Genomic DNA, 20,212 nt, shown 5'->3' on the forward strand with positions numbered 1-20,212 from the left:
TGGCCAGGTAAAGGAGGCAGGATCACAGTATGTGTACCTTTCAAACCAAGGACTCTGACCGGTACACGGTAGGAAGGACCCAGTTCTTTTTCTTTCCCAACTTTTCTCAGACCAGATCTCCAACTTTAGGAAACAGCCAGAAACAGGAATCACCACTGCTGGATCTGTGGAAGAGGGCAACTGAGCTTTCACTTATAAATCACAAGCTTTTTGTAGATCCTGTTCACAGCACAATGATTCTCTACATCAAAGGTTACGGCAGCCGCGACAACTTCTACACCATAAAGGTCTGCCACAAACATTTTAATGCACGTTGGACTCCATAGAGATGAGACAGTCAACCCCTGCCAGTACCTAATACTCTAGCTGTCATGGTCGATCCGTTCCACCACAGAATTGCCATCAGGCCGGTATGGAGACGAAAATTGCATCTGCTCACTGAGAGACTTCATCAAATCCCAGTAAGACCTAGAGGCAAACACAGGACCTTCGTCAGAATGGAAGGTGCCATAAACAAATGTCTAGACAAAGACACCCAAATCTTTTATGACAGTTTGAGCGTCAGCACTACATTGCAGACAAACCCAAAGGAATCCAGTGCATGAATCCACTGCAACCAAAATATGTTTAAAATCAGTGTCAGTTGTCAAAGGACCAAAGAGATAAAGATAAATGCAGCCTAATGGCTGATTAGAGATGTAAAGTTGAGTGTGGGGCTTACGTGCAACAGTAGAAGGCTTAATTTGTTGACAAATGTCACAAGAAAAAACATATTTACGTGCCTGTTTGTATAAACCACGCCAACAGAAACTTTGCTGTAAAAGTGAAATTGTCGCAGTTACTACGGCATGTGCAGAAGCCACGCCTTCATGAGCGGTAATGATCAAAAAAAGTCTACGGTCCTCTTTGGGAATCAACCGATCCCCAACCGATGGAATAGTTGCGAATGGGACATGATCGGAAGGCAAGTGATATGAATAACGTGAAGGAAAATCCTGGGGGAACTCAGTTCCCTCCTTCATCACAGCGTTAGCCGGCAGTATATCATCATCAATTTTAGTCATAGACCTAGTGACTGCTGCTACTGAAAAAGTGGCTACTGCAGATTTGGCTGCCTCATCATCCAGCGAATTATCAATCACGTGTGCTCCCACACTTTGATGGCCCAAAGTATGAATAACATATGTGAGTGCCAAGCGCTCCTTAAGAGCTGCCACTTTAACCCAAAGCGTTTTATGCTTAATTGCACTACCTTTAGTATCACAAAAATAATTTTGTATCCAGAAGAACAAGTTGTCATTGAACGATTATACACAGTAAAATGAATCGTAAACCACAAGAGTGGGAATATCTGGATCAACAAATTCAAGAGCCAAAACTAAAGTGCGTAGCTCTGCCAATTGAGGTGTGAAATCACCAAGAGACTGTGGGGCATATTACCAAGGGTGGCGATAGGCAATTATCGCTGGTTTAGCGGCCGTTTTCGGCCGCTAAGCGGCAATAATTCTATTGCTCTATTAGCAAGCTGTCGCTAACTGATGTTAGCGACAGCTTTTAGGCGATAGCGAGCGGTTTGGGGCCCGCTTTGCATGTCAGCGATATTTATCGCTAATGACATGCAAAGTGGGCGTACCCAACCTGTTAGCGACTGAAAGCAGTCACTAACGTTGCTATCGCCTATTAGCAAGGCAGGCGTAGCGATGGAAATATTCCCACTATCACCAAAAATCAACGCCTGCTCAGACCAGTTCTTAGCCATGTTATCCAACATGGATAACATGGCTAAGAGCATTTAGTCGCTAATGCGTGAATATCGCTGTAGCTCAGCGATATTCACGCATTTCACCTGATTTTTATTGCTTTTGATATAAACCTTGCTAATAGCAAGTTATCTCAGCGATAAAAACCGGTGATGCGCGGCGATAAAAATATTGCCGCTAATCCTACTTAGCGATAAATATCGCTATTTGTTGGTAGTATGCCCCTGTGTGTGCCCCAAGGAGGATTTCAAATCCCCATCAACGATCTTCCCTGCCACAATTATGCAGGCGGCAGAATAAGCATGTTTAGAACCAATGGCCGGCTGCGCAGATACATAAATAATGCATTTGTACTGATCAAGTGGGAGTAAAGGCATTGGCTGATGTTGGTGGATGACTATTTACTTCACAGAGTGCTTCTTCAAGATCGGATAAGTACAAGTTAAAGAGATTTGGGGCTAACACACACTCCTGCTTTAATCCATTGAGGGTGTCAATTGTCTTTGTTACACAGCTGCCATCACCTATTTTTACCTGAGTCCAGGTTCATGTACATAGTTCTTTGATGGCATTCATTTTTGGTTAATAGCGTTAGTGTTATAAGATTTGTTAGTATGCCTGCACCAACCCTGAATCCTGTTTGGGTCCGAGGTATCCGTTTATTGCCATCTGACCATTTTTTAAGATGTTCTATCAGACAGGCATTATATATCTTAGCTGCAACGTCTATTAATGCAATGACTCTGTAGTTGCTAGGCTTTGTCGGATTTCCACCTTTAAAAATTGGATGAAAAAGACTGCCCTTCCATAATTCTGGGATTCTGCTCGTCAAAAAAAGCTCATTAAATATGTTTTGGAATTCACTTAATTTTGCAAGTTTTGTGAAGGAAACATTTTATTGTTTACATATGAACGCATTTTTTTAAAATTCTTAAATGAGGAAATGATGACATCGTAGTGGTTAGAGATTTTTAATCTTACCATAGAACTCTTCAACATATGTTAATGTTTGGCTGCTGACTGAATGCGGGGGATTACCTGGAGCCACCTGGGCTGTGCCTTGCCCCTCCCATGACGCCTATTTCACCGCTCGCGGCCCCGCCTCGCGGCTGCTGCTCGCAGCAGGAGTTTTGCTGTTTGGCTGCTGACTGAACGCGGGAGATTACCTGGAGCCACCTGGGCTGTGCCTTGCCCCTCCCACGACGCCTATTTCACCGCTCGCGGCCCCCGCTTCGTGGGAGACGCTCGGAGCGGTAGTTTTGCTGTTTGGCTGCTGACTGAACGCAGGAGATTACCTGGAGCCACCTGGGCTGTGCCTTGCCCCTCCCCCGATGCCTATTTCACCGCTCGCGGCCCCGCCTCGCGGCTGCTGCTCGCAGCAGGAGTTTTGCTGTTTGGCTGCTGACTGAACGCGGGAGATTACCTGGAGCCACCTGGGCTGTGCCTTGCCCCTCCCACGACGCCTATTTCACCGCTCGCGGCCCCCGCTTCGTGGGAGACGCTCGCAGCGGTAGTTTTGCTGTTTGGCTGCTGACTGAATGCGGGAGATTACCTGGAGCCACCTGGGCTGTGCCTTGCCCCTCCCACGACTCCTATTTCACCGCTCGCGGCCCCGTAGTTTTGCTGTTTGGCTGCTGAATGAACGCTGGAGATTACCTAGAGCCACCTGGGCTGTGCCTTGCCCCTCCCACGACGCCTATATCCGTGGATACGCCCCCGCTATGCGGGACGTGCGCCGGCGTGTGCCAGGCATAGCCCGGGCCAAGGGCGGGCCCGTTTAAGCCTGTTGTAGCCCAGAGGAGACCGGACTGGGCCCACCCTCTAACGTTTACCACCAGAGCTGTAAGTATTGTGAGCCCTTCAGTTGTTGGGTGAGATCCTTGATCCTGATGGACGCTATGTGATATTGTGGGGAAGATTGGGCATAGATACTGTCGCGATAGTGAGCTGCTACGCTCCTAATGTTGACACTCCGGAATTTTTCACGACACTTTGGGGACATGTTTTGGGAGCGGGAGCTACACATGTTATATGGGGGGGTGACTTTAATGTTGCATTAGTTCCTGGCATGGATAGGTCGGATGGTTGCGGTCAATATAACAGGCAAGCGAGGGATGTGCTGTTGGGCGTCATAGAGGAAGCCGGGCTAGTGGATAGTTGGAGACACACACATCATGCGCATAGAGAGGGCACGCATTTTACATCACACGCTAATACATGGGTTAGACTAGACTATTGCTTTGTGACAAGGGGGCTATGTGCGGGTATAGGTACGGTAACACATTTGCCCAGAACTTATTCTGATCACTGCCCAGTATTGCTGTCACTGATGTTTCCAGGACATGATAGAATAAGACCTCCATGGAGATTGCTCCCCTCCATGCTGCTAGACACAGATTTTAAAACGGAGTTGGGTGAAGAAATTGAAGAGTTTTTCCCCAGGAACAGGGATTCGGTAAATAGTGTAGAGATGGTGTGGGAGGCATTCAAGGTCACGGTCAGAGGGATTTGCATATCCAAGGGTGGAGGGGTGTTGAGAGACATCCAAAGGACGCTAGGTAAGTTAGAGCGCGAGCTGAAAGAGTTAGAAATTGAGATGGCAAGAAGGAGGGACACAGAGCTGCACAAGACATTTAGAGATAAACTTTCCGAGTATGAGAAGGAAGCAGCGAGAGAAGTCAAATTCAGGGGAAAGTATTGGAATGCGCGGAGGTATTGCGAAGGGGAACGACCAGGCAAAGTACTGGCTGCAATAACGAGGAAGCCGCGCTTTAGTGCCACTATATTAGAAATTGTCACAACGGAAGGCACGCTGTCAGGATACGAAGAGGATTCAGGAGGAATTTCTGTTGCATTATGGGCAGCTATACACTTCACAACAAACTGCCGAGGTGGAAATGGGGAGCTTTCTTGATGATATTGCACTGTGCTGGCTCAGTGATGTGCATAGACTATTCCTTAGTGCACCATTGGAGATTGATGAGATACGCCACGCGATTATGACACTTGGTAATGGCAAAGCGGCGGGACTGGATGGACTCCCTGCGGAGTTTTATAAATGTTACATAGATATTATGGCACCGGTCCTTAAGGAAGTCTATGAGGAGTCGTTGGAAGTTGGGGAAATGCCGGGATCAATGAGAGAGGTGGTTATTACCTCCTTGTTGAAACCGGGTAAGGATCCGATGGACACAGACTCATATCAGCCACTGTCTCTCATCAATTGCAATGCGAAGATCCTTGCTAAGGTACTTGCAACACGCCTCTCACTGATTATGTCTAAGATAGTGTTACCGGATCAAGCTGGTTTCATGCCGGGCCGCGCCACTACACATAATCTTAGAACATTGTTCTCTTTAATACAGACGATTGCTCCGGAACTCCCAGTTGCTGCTATTTTTTTAGATGCGACGAAAGCGTTCGATTCGGTCGAGTGGACGTACCTCTTTACTATATTACATAGTATGGGATTCCCTAAATTGTTTGTTAACTGGATAGAGCTGTTATATACCGAACCGACTGCTAGAGTGGTTGTTAATGGATTGCTGTCGTCCCCGATGCCGATAACGAGAGGCACCAGACAGGGGTGCCCTCTCTCCCCTTTGCTCTTTGCTATGGCGATCGAGCCACTGGCATGTCGAATCCGTCAGTTGCACAGAAATAGTGCCTTTAACTGCTTCCAACGTCAGATTGGGGTGTCGTTATACGCAGATGATATTACGCTTTATGTGAAAAACCCTCAATCCAATCTTAATCCTATTTTACGAGAGTTCCTAGTTTTTGGTAGGCTATCGGGGTGCAAATAAATTGGAAGAAGTCTCAATTTTTCCCGCTCACGAGAGCCGTTACGAAATTCCAGCTGGATTACCCGCTTGAATGGTGTGACACAGATCTTCGATACCTGGGAATAGTGATATCCCTGAGCAAGGATGAGACGCTCAGGTTAAATTATGGGGTGGCCATCACGAAATTAGCTGACAATGTTACACGCTGGAAGGCGCTGCCGTTGTCAATGGCGGGAAGGGCATCGCTTATAAAGATGGTGGTACTGCCGCAGTTTTTATACCTATTCCAAAATGTGCCTTACTTCCCTGGCGTTTTTTTTTTAAACAGTTAAGATCGGAACTCATTCGTCTCTTTTGGGGGGGTAAACAACCGCGGTTGCGTTGGGCCATCCTGACCCAGCCTTATGATAAAGGAGGTTTTGATGTGCCAGACTTCGAAATCTATTATGTTGCTGCCCAGGCGCAATATGCCTATTATTGGCTAAATCCCACGCCTTGTATGCCACAAATCGCTGCAGAGTACTGGATCGCGCGCCCTCTCCCTCTTAATGGCCTAATACTGGGCACGGTGAAGGACATAGACACACCGTTTACCACAGTGACTTGCACCATAGACGCGTGGAGTAGGATAGCAAGGGTCCTTGGTGCTCCGCAATTATATTCCCCTGTACTTCCTCTCACATATCACCCTTGCATATCGCTCTTGCAGGAGAAGGGTTTTCAGTTGATGTGTAAACGCATGAAGATTGCCACATGGGGGGACCTGTTCTTAAATGGACAGTTCCGAACCAGGGAACAGCTGTTTCAGGGTGTTACACCTACTCCTCTGGAGGTATTCTATTACATCCGACTTAGACAGGGCTTGAGGGAAGTATTGCCCAATTTCCCGGATGAACCGGATGTAGTTCTATCACTGCATGCCATGCTTGACGGCCGCCATCTTGTTTCTAGACTGTATAATAACATTAGGTTACAGCGCAAGGGGCCTGAGAGTTTGGCACGACAACACTGGAGTACGGATTTGGTCTGGGACATTACTGAAGACCAATGGAACTATTGTAGTGCCATCACAGCTAATATTTCGTCTAGTAGTAGGTTAAAGATCATTCATTTTAAATTTTTACAACGCTTTTATTATACACCTGTTAGAAAGCTACGCTTTCACTTGGCAGATAACGATAGATGTGATCGCTGCAATGTAGAGGGGGCGGGATTCCTCCACGTGGCATGGGAGTGTCCAGGAGTATGCGAGTGTTGGTCACAGGTACAGGATGCCTTACAGATCATGACGGCCGGGGTGATTGATAGAGACCCGTTAACTATGCTGTTGGGATACACACGGAATGTGCTAAGTCTATTCGGAGATTTATAGATGTTGCACTGTTACTTGCTAAGAGACGAGTTGCATGTCGTTGGGGTAGAGGGAGAGCCCCTAAGTTTAAGGAATGGATTGATGACTTGGTTTATTGTCAGGATCAGAATAATATTTATGCTGATCTGTTACCTGTACGGAGCAGGCCAAAAGATATTTGGGCCCCACTGCAGGTCTATTTATTGCAAAATGCAGCAACATCTGCAGACTCAGATGGCGACAGTCGAGTGCAAGGGCAGTAGCTATCACCTCAATGTGGCCCATTTTATTGACACATCAGGAGGTACACCAGTGGATGCCCGTGCGGGACACTATAGAGAACTGGTCAGGAGTTGGGGATGAACCCATTACAGACTGTTGATCGCCTAGGGTAACGATCAGGGCTCTATACGCACTATAGTCTTCCTGTCTTGGTATTGTATCGAAACTGTTCTATTGAATTGAATAAGAAGTGATGTATAAATGATTCCTGTCTGCTCGATTCAACTGCCTGCGAAATATGATTATATGAATGTCAATTACTGTTTGTTATTATGCAGTATCTGCTCTATTGAACTGAGCAAGGGGTGATGTATGGGTACTTCCTGCCCGTTCTGATCACCTGCCCGTGAACAGTGCCTATATGATTGTCAAATGATTGCAATATGTACCTGTGTAACCTACCTGGTTGTTTTTTCTGTTCGTCAAGAAAACTTTATAAATAAAGATTTAAAAAAAAAAAAAAAGTATTGTGAGCCCTTAAACTATATTGTCTGGGGATCATGGCGGCCCGTAAGGGTATGAAACCGATAATAGTAGGGGGTGTAGCCGGGACTTTAGATCAATTTATTTTGAGGGCATCTTCGTTTTGGAACACGAAGGAGCCTTAACGGAACGCCGCCTGTCACTGTATCCGGCATTCTCCAAGAGATCCCTTTGGCCCAAGTACGTACACCGGATCATACCCAACCTAAGGTTGTTACGGAAGGATCAATCGGAGGGCCAAACTCGCCCACTAGTAATCTATCAAACACGGCAAACCTGACTGAACGACCGTCGCTCAATCAGGAATCAAATAAGGTGATTCCAGTTGTAGACGAGCTCATTATCTCTCCTGAATCATACTGTCACAAAGAAGGAGCCATCCCCAAAAGGAAACGGACGGGTGCAGCACTTCGGGGCAGAAATCCCAAGCAGTCAAAACCCAACAACCCCAGGGAAGTACCCACTGTGGAGCAGAGCGAGACCGTGTCGCTCCCAGTAAGCGACTACGTTGAAGCAAATAATATTATACCTTTAACCTCTTCAAACGTAGATTTACTGTTGGAAAAACTGAGTATGGTTATATCATCCATAGTACAGCCCCTTGAAAAAAGACTAATATCAATTGAACAAAGGCCGGTGAAAATGGAGGAACTAACCAGAAAGAATACGGACTACATAGAAAAACTATTTGTTAACATAGTACAAGTCCGAGTACCAACTCCTGTAGACGGGCCCCCGCCAGCTAACCCGACGCCCCCAGCCATTGTCCCACAAACCCTTTGGCTGCTATTACTGAACAACAAACCAGTGACCGATTCAGCTGTACTGTGATTAATGCTGCTGATAATGTACGACTTGCAGGAGTGGTAAAGCCAAAAATCTTAGGCTGAGTCCCTTCAAAACAATCCAAGGATGACCACCCTAATTTGGATCTACCTCGCATTGACTTACCTCCTGAAAGTGTCCCTTATGTGGTTGTTCTAACTGGGGTCCTCAAATTGGGCCCTAACAGAACTGAAACATAAATGGAACTAAAAAATAAATTGATACACTGGTTGAATAACAATAGACCATTGCCAAGGAATGTGCAAAGCCAAATTTTGTTTGCCAGAAGAGTGGGTTGGGTGGGACATAGATCCAAAGACGTGGACGGGGATTGTGTAGTAATTAATTTCCAAGATTGTAGGGTAGTTGATCACATGTGCAGGGGGTTTTCCAAGAGTTTAGACTCAACGATCCAAACAATGGACATAAGCTATTTTTATCCGTCATCTAATGTTCCCCCTACCCGTCTCCGTCCTGGGAATCTTGATGAATGGCAATCCCAACGTGAAAACAGGTGCAATGGAGAGGGTATGTGGGGAAGGAGGGGTAATTAGGATGTCTTCGGCTTCTCAGTAAGCAAAAGGTATAGCGTATTGGATCAGTAAGACTGACCATTATCGCTTCCCCCACTGTCATCATTGCCCCTATTAGAAAAGCAAAGGACCAAAAGCAAAGTGGGGTCTGCCGGGGCAATAGAACATCTAATGCCCAGAGAAGTAGGTGTGAGTGATAGGGGAACTTTGTCTCCAGCTATGAGGGAGATAGAGGTAGGTCCAAACACCCAAGCAATGCTTAAGGATAAAACTGTTACACCCTCTGATAGTAGTCCGATTCCAAAGGTAGAATCTCGTCAAAGCGCGCTTAGTAATCAAGTGGGTAGACTCGAGAGTATGAGGCATCGGATACATTTGGGGAGTAAGCAGATGTCCTCAAAGGGGGTCCTTAAACTCCTGTCCTGGAACATTGCGGGTCTTGCCGCCAAAATAGATCTACCGGAGTGATGTGCATTTGTAGACCTCCATGGGATCTGCCTATTCCAGGAAACCTGGGCTGTAAACCCTGTACATAGAATGGGGTATGTTACTTTTAATGAGCCAGCTATTAAAGGCCCGAAAGGTAGACCATCGGGGGGTTGTGTATTTGGGTAGGCATACATCTTGGATTCACTGTGAAAAGAATTGACACCAATAGCCCTGATCTAACGTGTATTCTAATGACCCATAGCAAATTACAAAAACTGGCACTTATTAATATTTACCCACGGTCAGTACGGCAAGCAGGAACCTCCCAGACTTTAGATTCTCTGATCACCCTCTTGAATTCACTTCCGGGTGATGTTGTCCTTATATTGGTGGGGATTTTAACTGCCATTATGAACCCCTTAATGGTGTCCCACCGATTACCACAGAGGAAGATGAAATCTGGTCAGTCCCACCCCCAATTATATACCCAGTAAAAGGATGGTCCCCACTTGTTTTACAGTTGATCTCCCTCACCTATTTGTTTTCTGTAAGAGCTTGTAATGGGCGCTTTCAGGGGGACAACCCAGGGCAACCAACCTACAGAGGAATGTGCCACGTATCTGCAATAGACTACTTTTTAGTCAGTATGGTACTGTGGCACAAAGTTCTTGACTTTAGTGTCACCCAGCGCACGGAAAGTGACCACAACCCTCTGAGCATCGAGATGGACTTTTGTTTGTATGACGAGGATCAAGGCCCGGTAACCTCCCCAAGTAGTGACATTAGAATAGTAGAAGGAGGGAGGCGCATTTGTTGGGCTACTATCAAACAGTCCAGCGAAAATATGGCAAAAATGTACGATAGCATAATCCCATTGCTTGAAAAGGCAAGTAGTATCGTAGAAAATCCCACAGAGAATGGCGTGGGAGTGGATCTGGGTGGAATTCATAAGGAACTAGTCGCAACACCGGCACATTTATTTTATAAATCAAGGCCCACTAAGCCCAAACCTTTGGGAGATACAAATCCCTGGTTTAACAGGGGCTGCAGGGATGCAAAGTCTACACTGCTTACGGCCCTTAAACAAGGCAACAGGGTCTGTGTTACTGAAGCCAGACTTGCCTATAAAAAAAATATTTTTAACGCAAAATCGGAGTGGGAAGCAGAACGATGGCAGGCCATTCGGTCTGCACTCGTTGTGAAAGATTCAAGGACCTTCTGGAATTTAGTCCATACAGGGAAACCAGAGGGTAAGACTACCATTGATTTAATCAATCCCGAGGAAGCATGGTCCCTATATTTCAAAGAACTCTATTCTAATCCCCTAACTGAGAGAAGTGAAGTCCCAGTAAGTCTCTTGGTTCCAGACCCTACGTGGTGCATACCACTCTGCACAACAGCAAAGGTCCAAATGGCTCTAACCAAGTTGCAACTCTATAGAGATGAACAGACCGTGTGGGTACCCTATCTTTTATTATTATATAATGCTATTCTCCAGGGTTTACCAATTCCATGTGCGTGGATGGGGGCGGAGATTATCCCCATCTACAAAAAGGGTTCGCCGCTGGAACGAGCCAACTATAGGCCTATCAGCCTTATTGATGTGACACAGGAAATCTATGCAAGGCTCCTCTTACAACGTTTACAGGACTGGATTAATGACAATAATATTTTGACTGTGTAAAGCGGGCTTTAGGACCAGAACTTTAACAATTGATCAATTATTTAGGCTCCAGGTACTTTACTGGAAGCATGTTGTCCTTGAAGGGGGTAGCCTATATCTAACTTTCGTGGATCTGAAGTCAGCATTGGACATGGTGGACCGTAACCAGCTATGGAACATATTACTGGCCATGGGGGTTCCACCATATCTTTGCTACCAATTTAAACGACTCCACGAAGAGACATTCGCAAGAGTACGATTTGGCAAGTATGGCCAACTAACGGGCCCGTTCCCGGTTGAGAAGGGGGTTAGGCAGGGCTGTGTGCTCGCGCGACCCTCTTTTCCCTCTTTCTTAACGGCCTGATAGAAGACCTCCTTGGTATTAAGGATATAGACTCCCCAAAACTGGCCTCTCAAAGATTTCCCGCACTTATGTTCGCGGATGACACCCTGCTGCTCTCTAAGTCAGCAATGGGCATGCAGCGGGTGTTGAACCAGTTTGCCAATTTTTGCAAAAAAAAGGAACCCGGTGGTTAACATCAATAAGACCAAGTATATGGTCTTTAAAGCCAGCACTATTAATTGCCCCCACCCAATGATGGAGGGCAGACCCCTGGAAAGGGTACCCATTTTCGACTATTTGGGTTTATCTCTGAACGACAAAATGGGGTGGGGTCCCCAAAAGGCCAAGGCCAATTTAAAATTAACTCAGCCCGTGGGGGGGATTCTAAAAGTTCAAAAAAATTGTGTTCTAAAAACAGTAAGCCCACCGTTTGAAATATATAAAGTCCAAGCCAGGTCGTCGTCCATATACGGGGCGGAACTATGGGGCCATACATCACCAAACGATCTAACAATCACTGAAAATAACGTTATTAGGCAAATTATGACCTTACCAAGAAATACACCATTAGTGCCGCTAAGGTTGGACCTAAACATTCGACCAATTGCGGATGCCGTCGCTTCTCGCCCACTGCTCTACTGGAGGAGGATGTGGAGTGCTCCTGAGCTGGTGAGCTATAAGGAGGAATTAAAGGTGGTAATGGCATCCCTAGGGCTGGTAGGATCCCCTGGCTATCATTTGTAAGGCACTCTTTTATTTTGATTGGCCTGGAGAACCTCTGGACTAATCCAGAGGTTTCTTGTCCAGCATTCCAAAGAAAACACTGGCACCCACGATAAAAGACCATAATCTAATGAAAGTATTTCGCTCAGTGAATACTTCAAGTTTAACGTATGGTTTCTTGGACTTTAAGTCACAATATGAATTTGAACAGGAAATTGATGTCATACAACGTACGTTAGCGAAGAAGCTCTACCTACAATTTAGATATGGAACCTTGCCTTTATATGCAATCACTGATAGGTGGACGGGAGGTCCTGTCCGTCCTTGCCCAGGATGCCGAAAGGAGGAGGAAACTCCTGCCCATGTCATTCTCTTCTGTCCGGTATACAAGAATATCCGGAAGAAGTGGATTATCCAACTGTGCAATAATATGGGCATCAGGAACAATCTTGTTTTTCTCAGGATCTTAAAGACAGACACCGACCCAGCCATTGTGGCTGCTGTAGCAAAGTTCCTGTTTTCTATGTGGTGAATTCGTAGGAACCTGATTAAGCAAACTTAGAGTACTATTACCTGTAATAAGCTTAAGCCGTGGAGCTATAGCTTTCTGTGAGGGAGTGATTGTGCAATGTGTAGATTAGACGGGATTTTACTGTTTTAAACTTGTATATTTAACTTACATTTTTTATCCCTATTTAAATCTTTTCTTCCCACCTCGATGAATTTTAATGATGATGAAATTGTTTGGATATCAAAACTAATGTAATTGATTTAAAAAAATTTTTTGCAATGATTGGAAACTGTATTTTCTCTAAATGTATGTGCTTTATGGTTATATCCAACCGCAATAAAGTCTTTGAACTGAACTATGTTAATTAATATTACTTTACATATTCATACGCTTTTAGTTGATAATAAAGCATTTAATTTAAAATGAATAATTTTTAAAACGCATGGTAAAACATGCTGTAAGAAGATAAATTACTTATAGTAGTACTACTACACGTTGTAAAGGCATGTGCCATGAAACACCATATTAATGTACCACAATGTGGTGTTATACTTTCCACCAACTGATATTCCTCCACAACATTTCATTGTTTGAGAAATAAGTGTAGTTCGTAAGGAAAGAAACTTTGAAACTTGGCACACTTCTCAGCAACCTGTTCCTGTACACCTTACTGTGTCAACAGTCTCACCACTTTTCATTACAGATTGTTAGAACATTGTTAGGGTAAATAATCAGTATCCACACCCTGGCCCTGGGGGAATCTGCTTACCCACTCTCCCTCATCCTGCTGGCTATTCTGTATCTCTCTATTGGTTAGATTGATACATATAAAAAAGAGTGCTTGACATGCTTTAAAATACCTGGAGTACTTTTATAAATTTCTGGTACAATTTTTCCAAGTAGCAAACGTAAGGCATTACTCCTAATGAATTTGTAGCATGTATTTCTCGTTTTCCTTAACAGGGAAATTAGGGGCATATTATCAAGGACGGGCGATACATTATCGCCGCTTTTATCGGCAGGAAACTGCCGATAAAGCGGGGATAATGGGCTTGATAATATGCTGTATGAATTCCTATCGAAGCCCATGTTAGATGTATTCACATCTAACATGGGCTTCGATAGGAATTCACAGAGCATATTATCAAGCCCATTATCGCCGCTTTATCGGCAGTTTCCTGCCGATAAAAGCGGCGATAATGTATCGCCCGTCCTTGATAATATGACCCTTAATCCCTTTGCAGACATAACCTTCTGGCCACAATTATAACAGGTGCCACTGAAAATACATCTGAAATATACTTCATGTCCTTTTAAAACTATCAAGTGTGATTCTTCCCGCTGAGTATTCCCAAACGACCAACCTGCTCTGGACACCCACCAAAGAACACAACTCTGATGAGTCACAACAAAACCATACCTGCCAGACAAATGTAAAAGTAAGTTTACTTGAGGGATCTTTTCTTTTCATGATGGAAATTTTGCAATACCTTTAAAGCTGATGAGCTGCCTCGGCCCAGTGTATGATTTAATTGCTGCACGATGGGATTTGATGCAGCAATTTAATGCTGCACCCATTAGCAGTCAAGTGACATCCAGGCCCGAGCTCTGTGCTTAGCTGCTAGATGTTCAGCGGTTATCATGTTCCAGGTTCTTGAGAACCTCATAGTGCATGGTATCTGATATGCAAACAATGTAACTACCACATAATAACAGCTTTAAAGTGTGCATGGGTTTAATTCACATAACGATTGCATCAAAGCCACTGTGTTTTGCTGAATCTAAGTTTGTTATAAATCTAACTTGTGGTTTTACCTAGAAAGGGATTTAACTGCTGGATGCTTAATTGATTTTCTGATTTCCAGACAGCAAATGGATTTAAAAAAGAATATAACGTGTTTCAATTACCCTTGGTCTATAATAAAATGATTAGAGTGCCAACAACGATCAATATGTTAGATGGACTGTTTACGTGCAAAGACTGAGTGAACAAACAATGACCTAGTGGGAAAGCTTTTTGCAGCAAAGAAAAATCATTGGCTGTTTCGGTGACCTTTTAAAAAATGTTGTGGCAGAGAAATGGCATATAAAACGCAATGGAAATATGAGTGTTAAAATGTGAAGCAGCAAAAATATCATGGTTTGACAGCTGGTTGGACTTGTTATGGAATCTTTTAAAGTCCAATTTACAACACTAATGTGACGACTGATGCCTAAAACAAAAGCCCCTGGAAGACAGTTAAAGACTTGACATGCTCTTATTTAGGCTAATTCCTCAGCAGTCACAGGAGAGGGGGGTGCAGAGGGAGCACGATTCCTCAGGACCCCGCTCTTATGCTGCAAAATGTATCTAAAGAGTTGAAAGTGAGTCTGTCATGTTTATTAAGGATGAGGCAGGTAACATGGCTACACCACTCGATGGCACCAGATGCAGAAGCGGTTGTGTGCTTTCTCCACTTCAGCCTTTTTCTCCCTGTGGATTGTGGCAGCTCACAATAGGCAGTGAGTTACATTCATAAAGCATAGAATGAAGCTAGATATCTTTTCTCTGTATTATCATAACATTTACCCCTGGCTGTGCTTAATCTTGATTTCAGAAAAACTGAAAATGGCTTCAATTGCAGAGATTTGAAAATCGGTGCTCCATGTGTCTTTTCAATATAAACTCAGCATGACTCTGAAGTATGCAGTGTAGACAGTTATATATGCAGACACAACCTATAAAATGGTTTCTCATGATAGATGTAAGCATTGCACACGACCTCATACATGATATAATTGATAACATCTCAAATAACATGATCAATGACATACCTGTTGACCTCTCAGATGATATAACTGATGACATCACTCATAAAATTACATATGACATTAATAATGACATCATTGATGCAGTCCCTGCTTAGGACACTTATGATTTCATGAAATTATTGCCATATGATATTAATACACATATCAAACTATGTTTTAAGACACTATTTAGGATATTTCTTACTTTAACACTAGCCACTAATACTACCACATCTGGAAACTATGTTGTTAACATACACACAGACGTCTACAATGATGTCATATATTGTTGACTTTACCTACATCCACTAATCATACTACATGATTACCTTAGATAATGGCCTTCAGATATATCTTCCACCAATGCAAAGACTTTTTTTTTGTTCCAATATCTTTATTAATTTAAAAAGGACGTATAAATAGTTAAATACAATAAAAAGTAATACACTCACAAGAGAGTAATACAAAACTCAGTTGCAATACTGTCATATATAGCTCCTACATAGCAATGCAAATAGCATGTTGCAGAAAGAATACCATAGAGGAACCATATGAAAAAGTCAGATGCATCACTTGATAAGAATTAATCAAAAGAAGGAGGAAAAGAGAAAGAAAGGAAAGAGAAAAGAAGAAAGAGAAGAGAGAAGAGTCAGAGTGAGAGTGAGTCTCCTGCTACAAAAAAGATGGGAAAAAGGAATTAAGGAGACGACACAAAGGGATATTGCTTTACCAACCCCTTCGAAGCTAAGTCCACATATCTATCCAAAGATTCCCATACCCCACTAGAAATAGAGGGAGAAAGATGATTCTCCTCCACAGAGGTATGGGCCCCACGGAGAAAAGATACCCAAGCCCACCATGTATGTTAGGATATGGACCCAAATGTCTTCCACTCCGTAAGAATAATCTTCACCGCAATTGTCAACAGCAAGTCTAATAAATGCATATCTAAAGAATCCAACGGCAATGGTACAAGTGATGCCCATGGACCCAACAAAATTAGAGGAAAAGAAAGCCGAAACTGAATGTTAAAAATTAGCATGAGATGCTTATGAAACAATTCCCAAAAAGTTTGGAGTAAAGAACATTCAAAAAACATATGCTGATATGTACCAGTGGCTAAATTGCAACTCCAACAAAGATCATTATCTTTAAATTTGAGAAAGTACAGGTGTACCGGTGTCCAATGTAGTAGATTAAGAGAAAACAAATTAGACTGAATTATAGAGGGGGCAATCTTATTACAAAGAGAAAGTCTCCCAATAATTTGCCAAGTTTCTGAGGAGATACGTTTAAAAAGATCATGGTCAAAATGATGTAGCCATTTCAGTTGCGTAACAGTAGTCAACACGGGCGGGGTGGAAGATAAGAATTTATATATCTTAGAAGCCACATGACCTGATTTGTACCACATAGATAGGAGACAAACTGTATGAGAAACTGAATCAAGATGAACCTTAACAACAGCAACTTTGACTTTCAAAAATGTATAAAAGTCTAAATTAGTAAGAGAAAACTGCTGAGCTAAGGAAGAAAAAGGTAATGTATCATGATTTAGATCATAAAGATGATGAACTAATGTAATACCCGTGTTAGCCCAGTAGGCCACCAAAGTCGAGTCAATATCAATCTTAATTTTAGGATTGTGCCACAGAGAAGACCACCTAAACCTATGTATTGGGTTAGATACTTTCTTGTCAATAGCTTTCACAATAGCAATAGTATCTAAAATAATAGCATGAGAAAAAGGAATAGATAATGTGGACGCAGTTAAAAAAGAGGAGGAAGGTAGAGGAGAAGATAATTCTCGCTCAATAAACACCCATGACCGAGTATAACGAGGATCTGCAGAGAACCAAAGAGCCCCTTGGGAGGCTAAAAAAGCCTCTTGATATCTATCCCAATCAGGAAAATTACAACCTCCCATGTAATAAGGTTTCCTCAAATGTTTATAGGCTATTCTGTCTCTCTTATCACTCCAGAGGAATTTTGAAGTGAGGAAATCAATTTCATGAAAAAAAGACGAAGACAACATAACAGGAAGCATTGAGGACATAAAGTTAATAATGGGCGTTATCATCATTTTTAACGTTTGAAGGCGTCCCCACCATGAAATATATTTAGGTGACCAAGTATCCAGAAGTTGACGAACCTTAATTAAAGTTTGAGCTTCATTATACGAGATTGTGTCTGTTAAAATACTGCAAAACCAAATCCCCAAATATTTAATATGTTTTGAATGCCATTTAAAGCCAGCATTCCCCATGTGTGCAGGAAAACAATACGCGTTGAGGGGAAACATCTCCGTTTTATCCTTAATGAGAGTATATCCTGAAACACTAGAAAATAGATTAATAGTCTCGGAAATAGCAGGAATTGCAGTAACTGTATCATCAGAAAAAATTAGCACATCATCTGCATAGGCAGCTGTTTTGATACAGGTTGAACCATATTGGAACCCTTTAATATCTTGATTAAGATTAAGTAGGCGAAGAAGAGGGTCAATAGATAACAAAAACAAAAGAGGCGATAACGGACACCCTTGTCTAGTACCCTGACAAAGATTAAAAAAAAAAGAGGTAGCTCCGTTAACCCTAATATTTACCCTAGGATGTGCGTACAAAGACATCACCATATTGATGAAGGAATCTCCAAGATTGTGTGCTCGAAGTACTGCATGTAAAAAAGGCCAAGAAACCTTATCAAAAGCCTTTTCGGCATCGAGGCGAAGAGCCGCCGCAGGAAGGCTGAATAACTTTGCTTTCTCCAGGAAATGACAAAATGTTCGAATATAATCCCTAGCCAATCTACCTTTAGCAAAACCAGTCTGTGATGGGTGAATAATTAATGGAATATATGGGTCCAGAAGTTTGGCCAGAATCTTGGCAAACATTTTCGCTTCCATATTTAGGAGAGATATGGGGCAAAGATTCTTAGGATCCAAATGGCCTTTACCCTCTTCAGGGATTACTACAATAGTAGCCTCCGCCGCAGAACAAGAAACCGAGCCTGATGAAATAAAGTCATCGAAACATCTTTGAGACGAGCTACAAAGGATGGAAGAAAGGTCTTATAAAACAGAATGGGAAACCCATCTGGACCCGGAGCTTTCCCTGAGCGAGTGGATTTAATAGCATGAATAATTTTCTCAGATGCAATCGGTCCCTCCAACTTTACTCCATCAGCATCAGAAACAGTCTGAATAGGGATCGAGTTTAATAATTGTTGGCATTGATCAAGAGAAGATTGAGTGTATAATTTACTATAATACTCACGAAGGACCTCAAGGATTTCTTTAGTTTGAAATTTCCTAGCTCCAGAGCTGTCATTCATACAAGATATCTGTGCTGATCTGATATTAGACTCTTGGAACTTTAATGTAGCCGCCAAGACCTTCCCTGCTCGATTCTTTAGGAGTAGCTGTTTGGACTTCTGCGCCTGGACACCAATGTGAGCTCTCTTAGTTACGATAGAATTGTAAGAGTATTTTAGATTCTTGATATCTTGTAAGAGCATCTTATCCTTAGAATTCCTATATAGGGATTCTTTCTGCTTAATGTTACCATGCCTTCTCTGGACCGGAAACAAGCTTCCGAGGACCGGTTTCTGGCATTTAGCCGTCTTCAGCCTGGCTTGCTTGAATCCAGTGGCAAAGTGAGCAAGGGACTCACGTCTGAGCATACCCTGCCAACTTATGGCGAACAAAATGGTACAAAAGGGGGTGGTGATGGACGGAGAATCTGAACTAATCAAACACTCACACCCAGTCAACAGATCTGGTTTTAATCCATCACCGTTCTTTAGCCCACTCCGCCACCCCAGTTCAGACATCATGGGAACAGTCCAGACCGAACTGCCAAGCCATGCCTTCCGTGGATCGGAAACAAGCTTCCGAGGACCGGTTTCTGGCATTTTAGCCGTCTTCAGCCCGGCTTGCTTGAATCCAGTGGCAAAGTGAGCAAGGGACTCACGTCTGAGCATACCCTGCCAACTTATGGCAAACAAAATGGTACAAAAGGGGGTGGTGATATACGGAGAATCTGAACTAATCAAACACTCACACCCAGTCAACAGATCTGGGTTTAATCCATCACCGTTCTTGAGCCCACTCTGCCACCCCAGTTCAGACATGGCCATATGCAAATCAGTCTGACCCTGTGCCTCATGGGAACAGTCCAGCCCGAACTGCCAAGCCATGCCTTCCCTGGACCGGAAAAAAGCTTCAGAGGACCGGTTTCTGGCATTTCAGCCGTCTTCAGCCCGGCTTGCTTGAATCCAGTGGCAAAGTGAGCAAGGCACAGGGTCAGACTGATTTGCATATGGCCATGTCTGAACTGGGGTGGCAGAGTGGGCTAAAGAACGGTGATGGATTAAACCCAGATCTTTTGACTGGGTGTGAGTGTTTGATTGGTTCAGATTCTCCGTCCATCGCCACCCCCTTTTGTACCGAGTTTATGGACTCAAGCACGTCTTGCACATTATGCACATCATGCACAGGAGGTCTGCCCCTGGAACAAACTGTTAAAAAAGAGAACGCGTCGGAGCCAGAAGCCACCTATAATGAGCCCAGCCCGGACCCATAGCTTTCGAATTTACAGGCACCAGGGAGAGGGAGGGGTAGTGTACATGTAATCTGAGAAGCAGTGGATGGTCAACTGTGTATATACAAAGCTAGGCCAAAAGAGCAAACTATCTTAAATAAGTACGGTGAAAAGGCATAGCCTTGGGTCATTC

This window comes from Lissotriton helveticus, chromosome 6, assembly GCF_964261635.1.
Source record: "Lissotriton helveticus chromosome 6, aLisHel1.1, whole genome shotgun sequence".
NCBI lineage: Eukaryota > Metazoa > Chordata > Amphibia > Caudata > Salamandridae > Lissotriton > Lissotriton helveticus.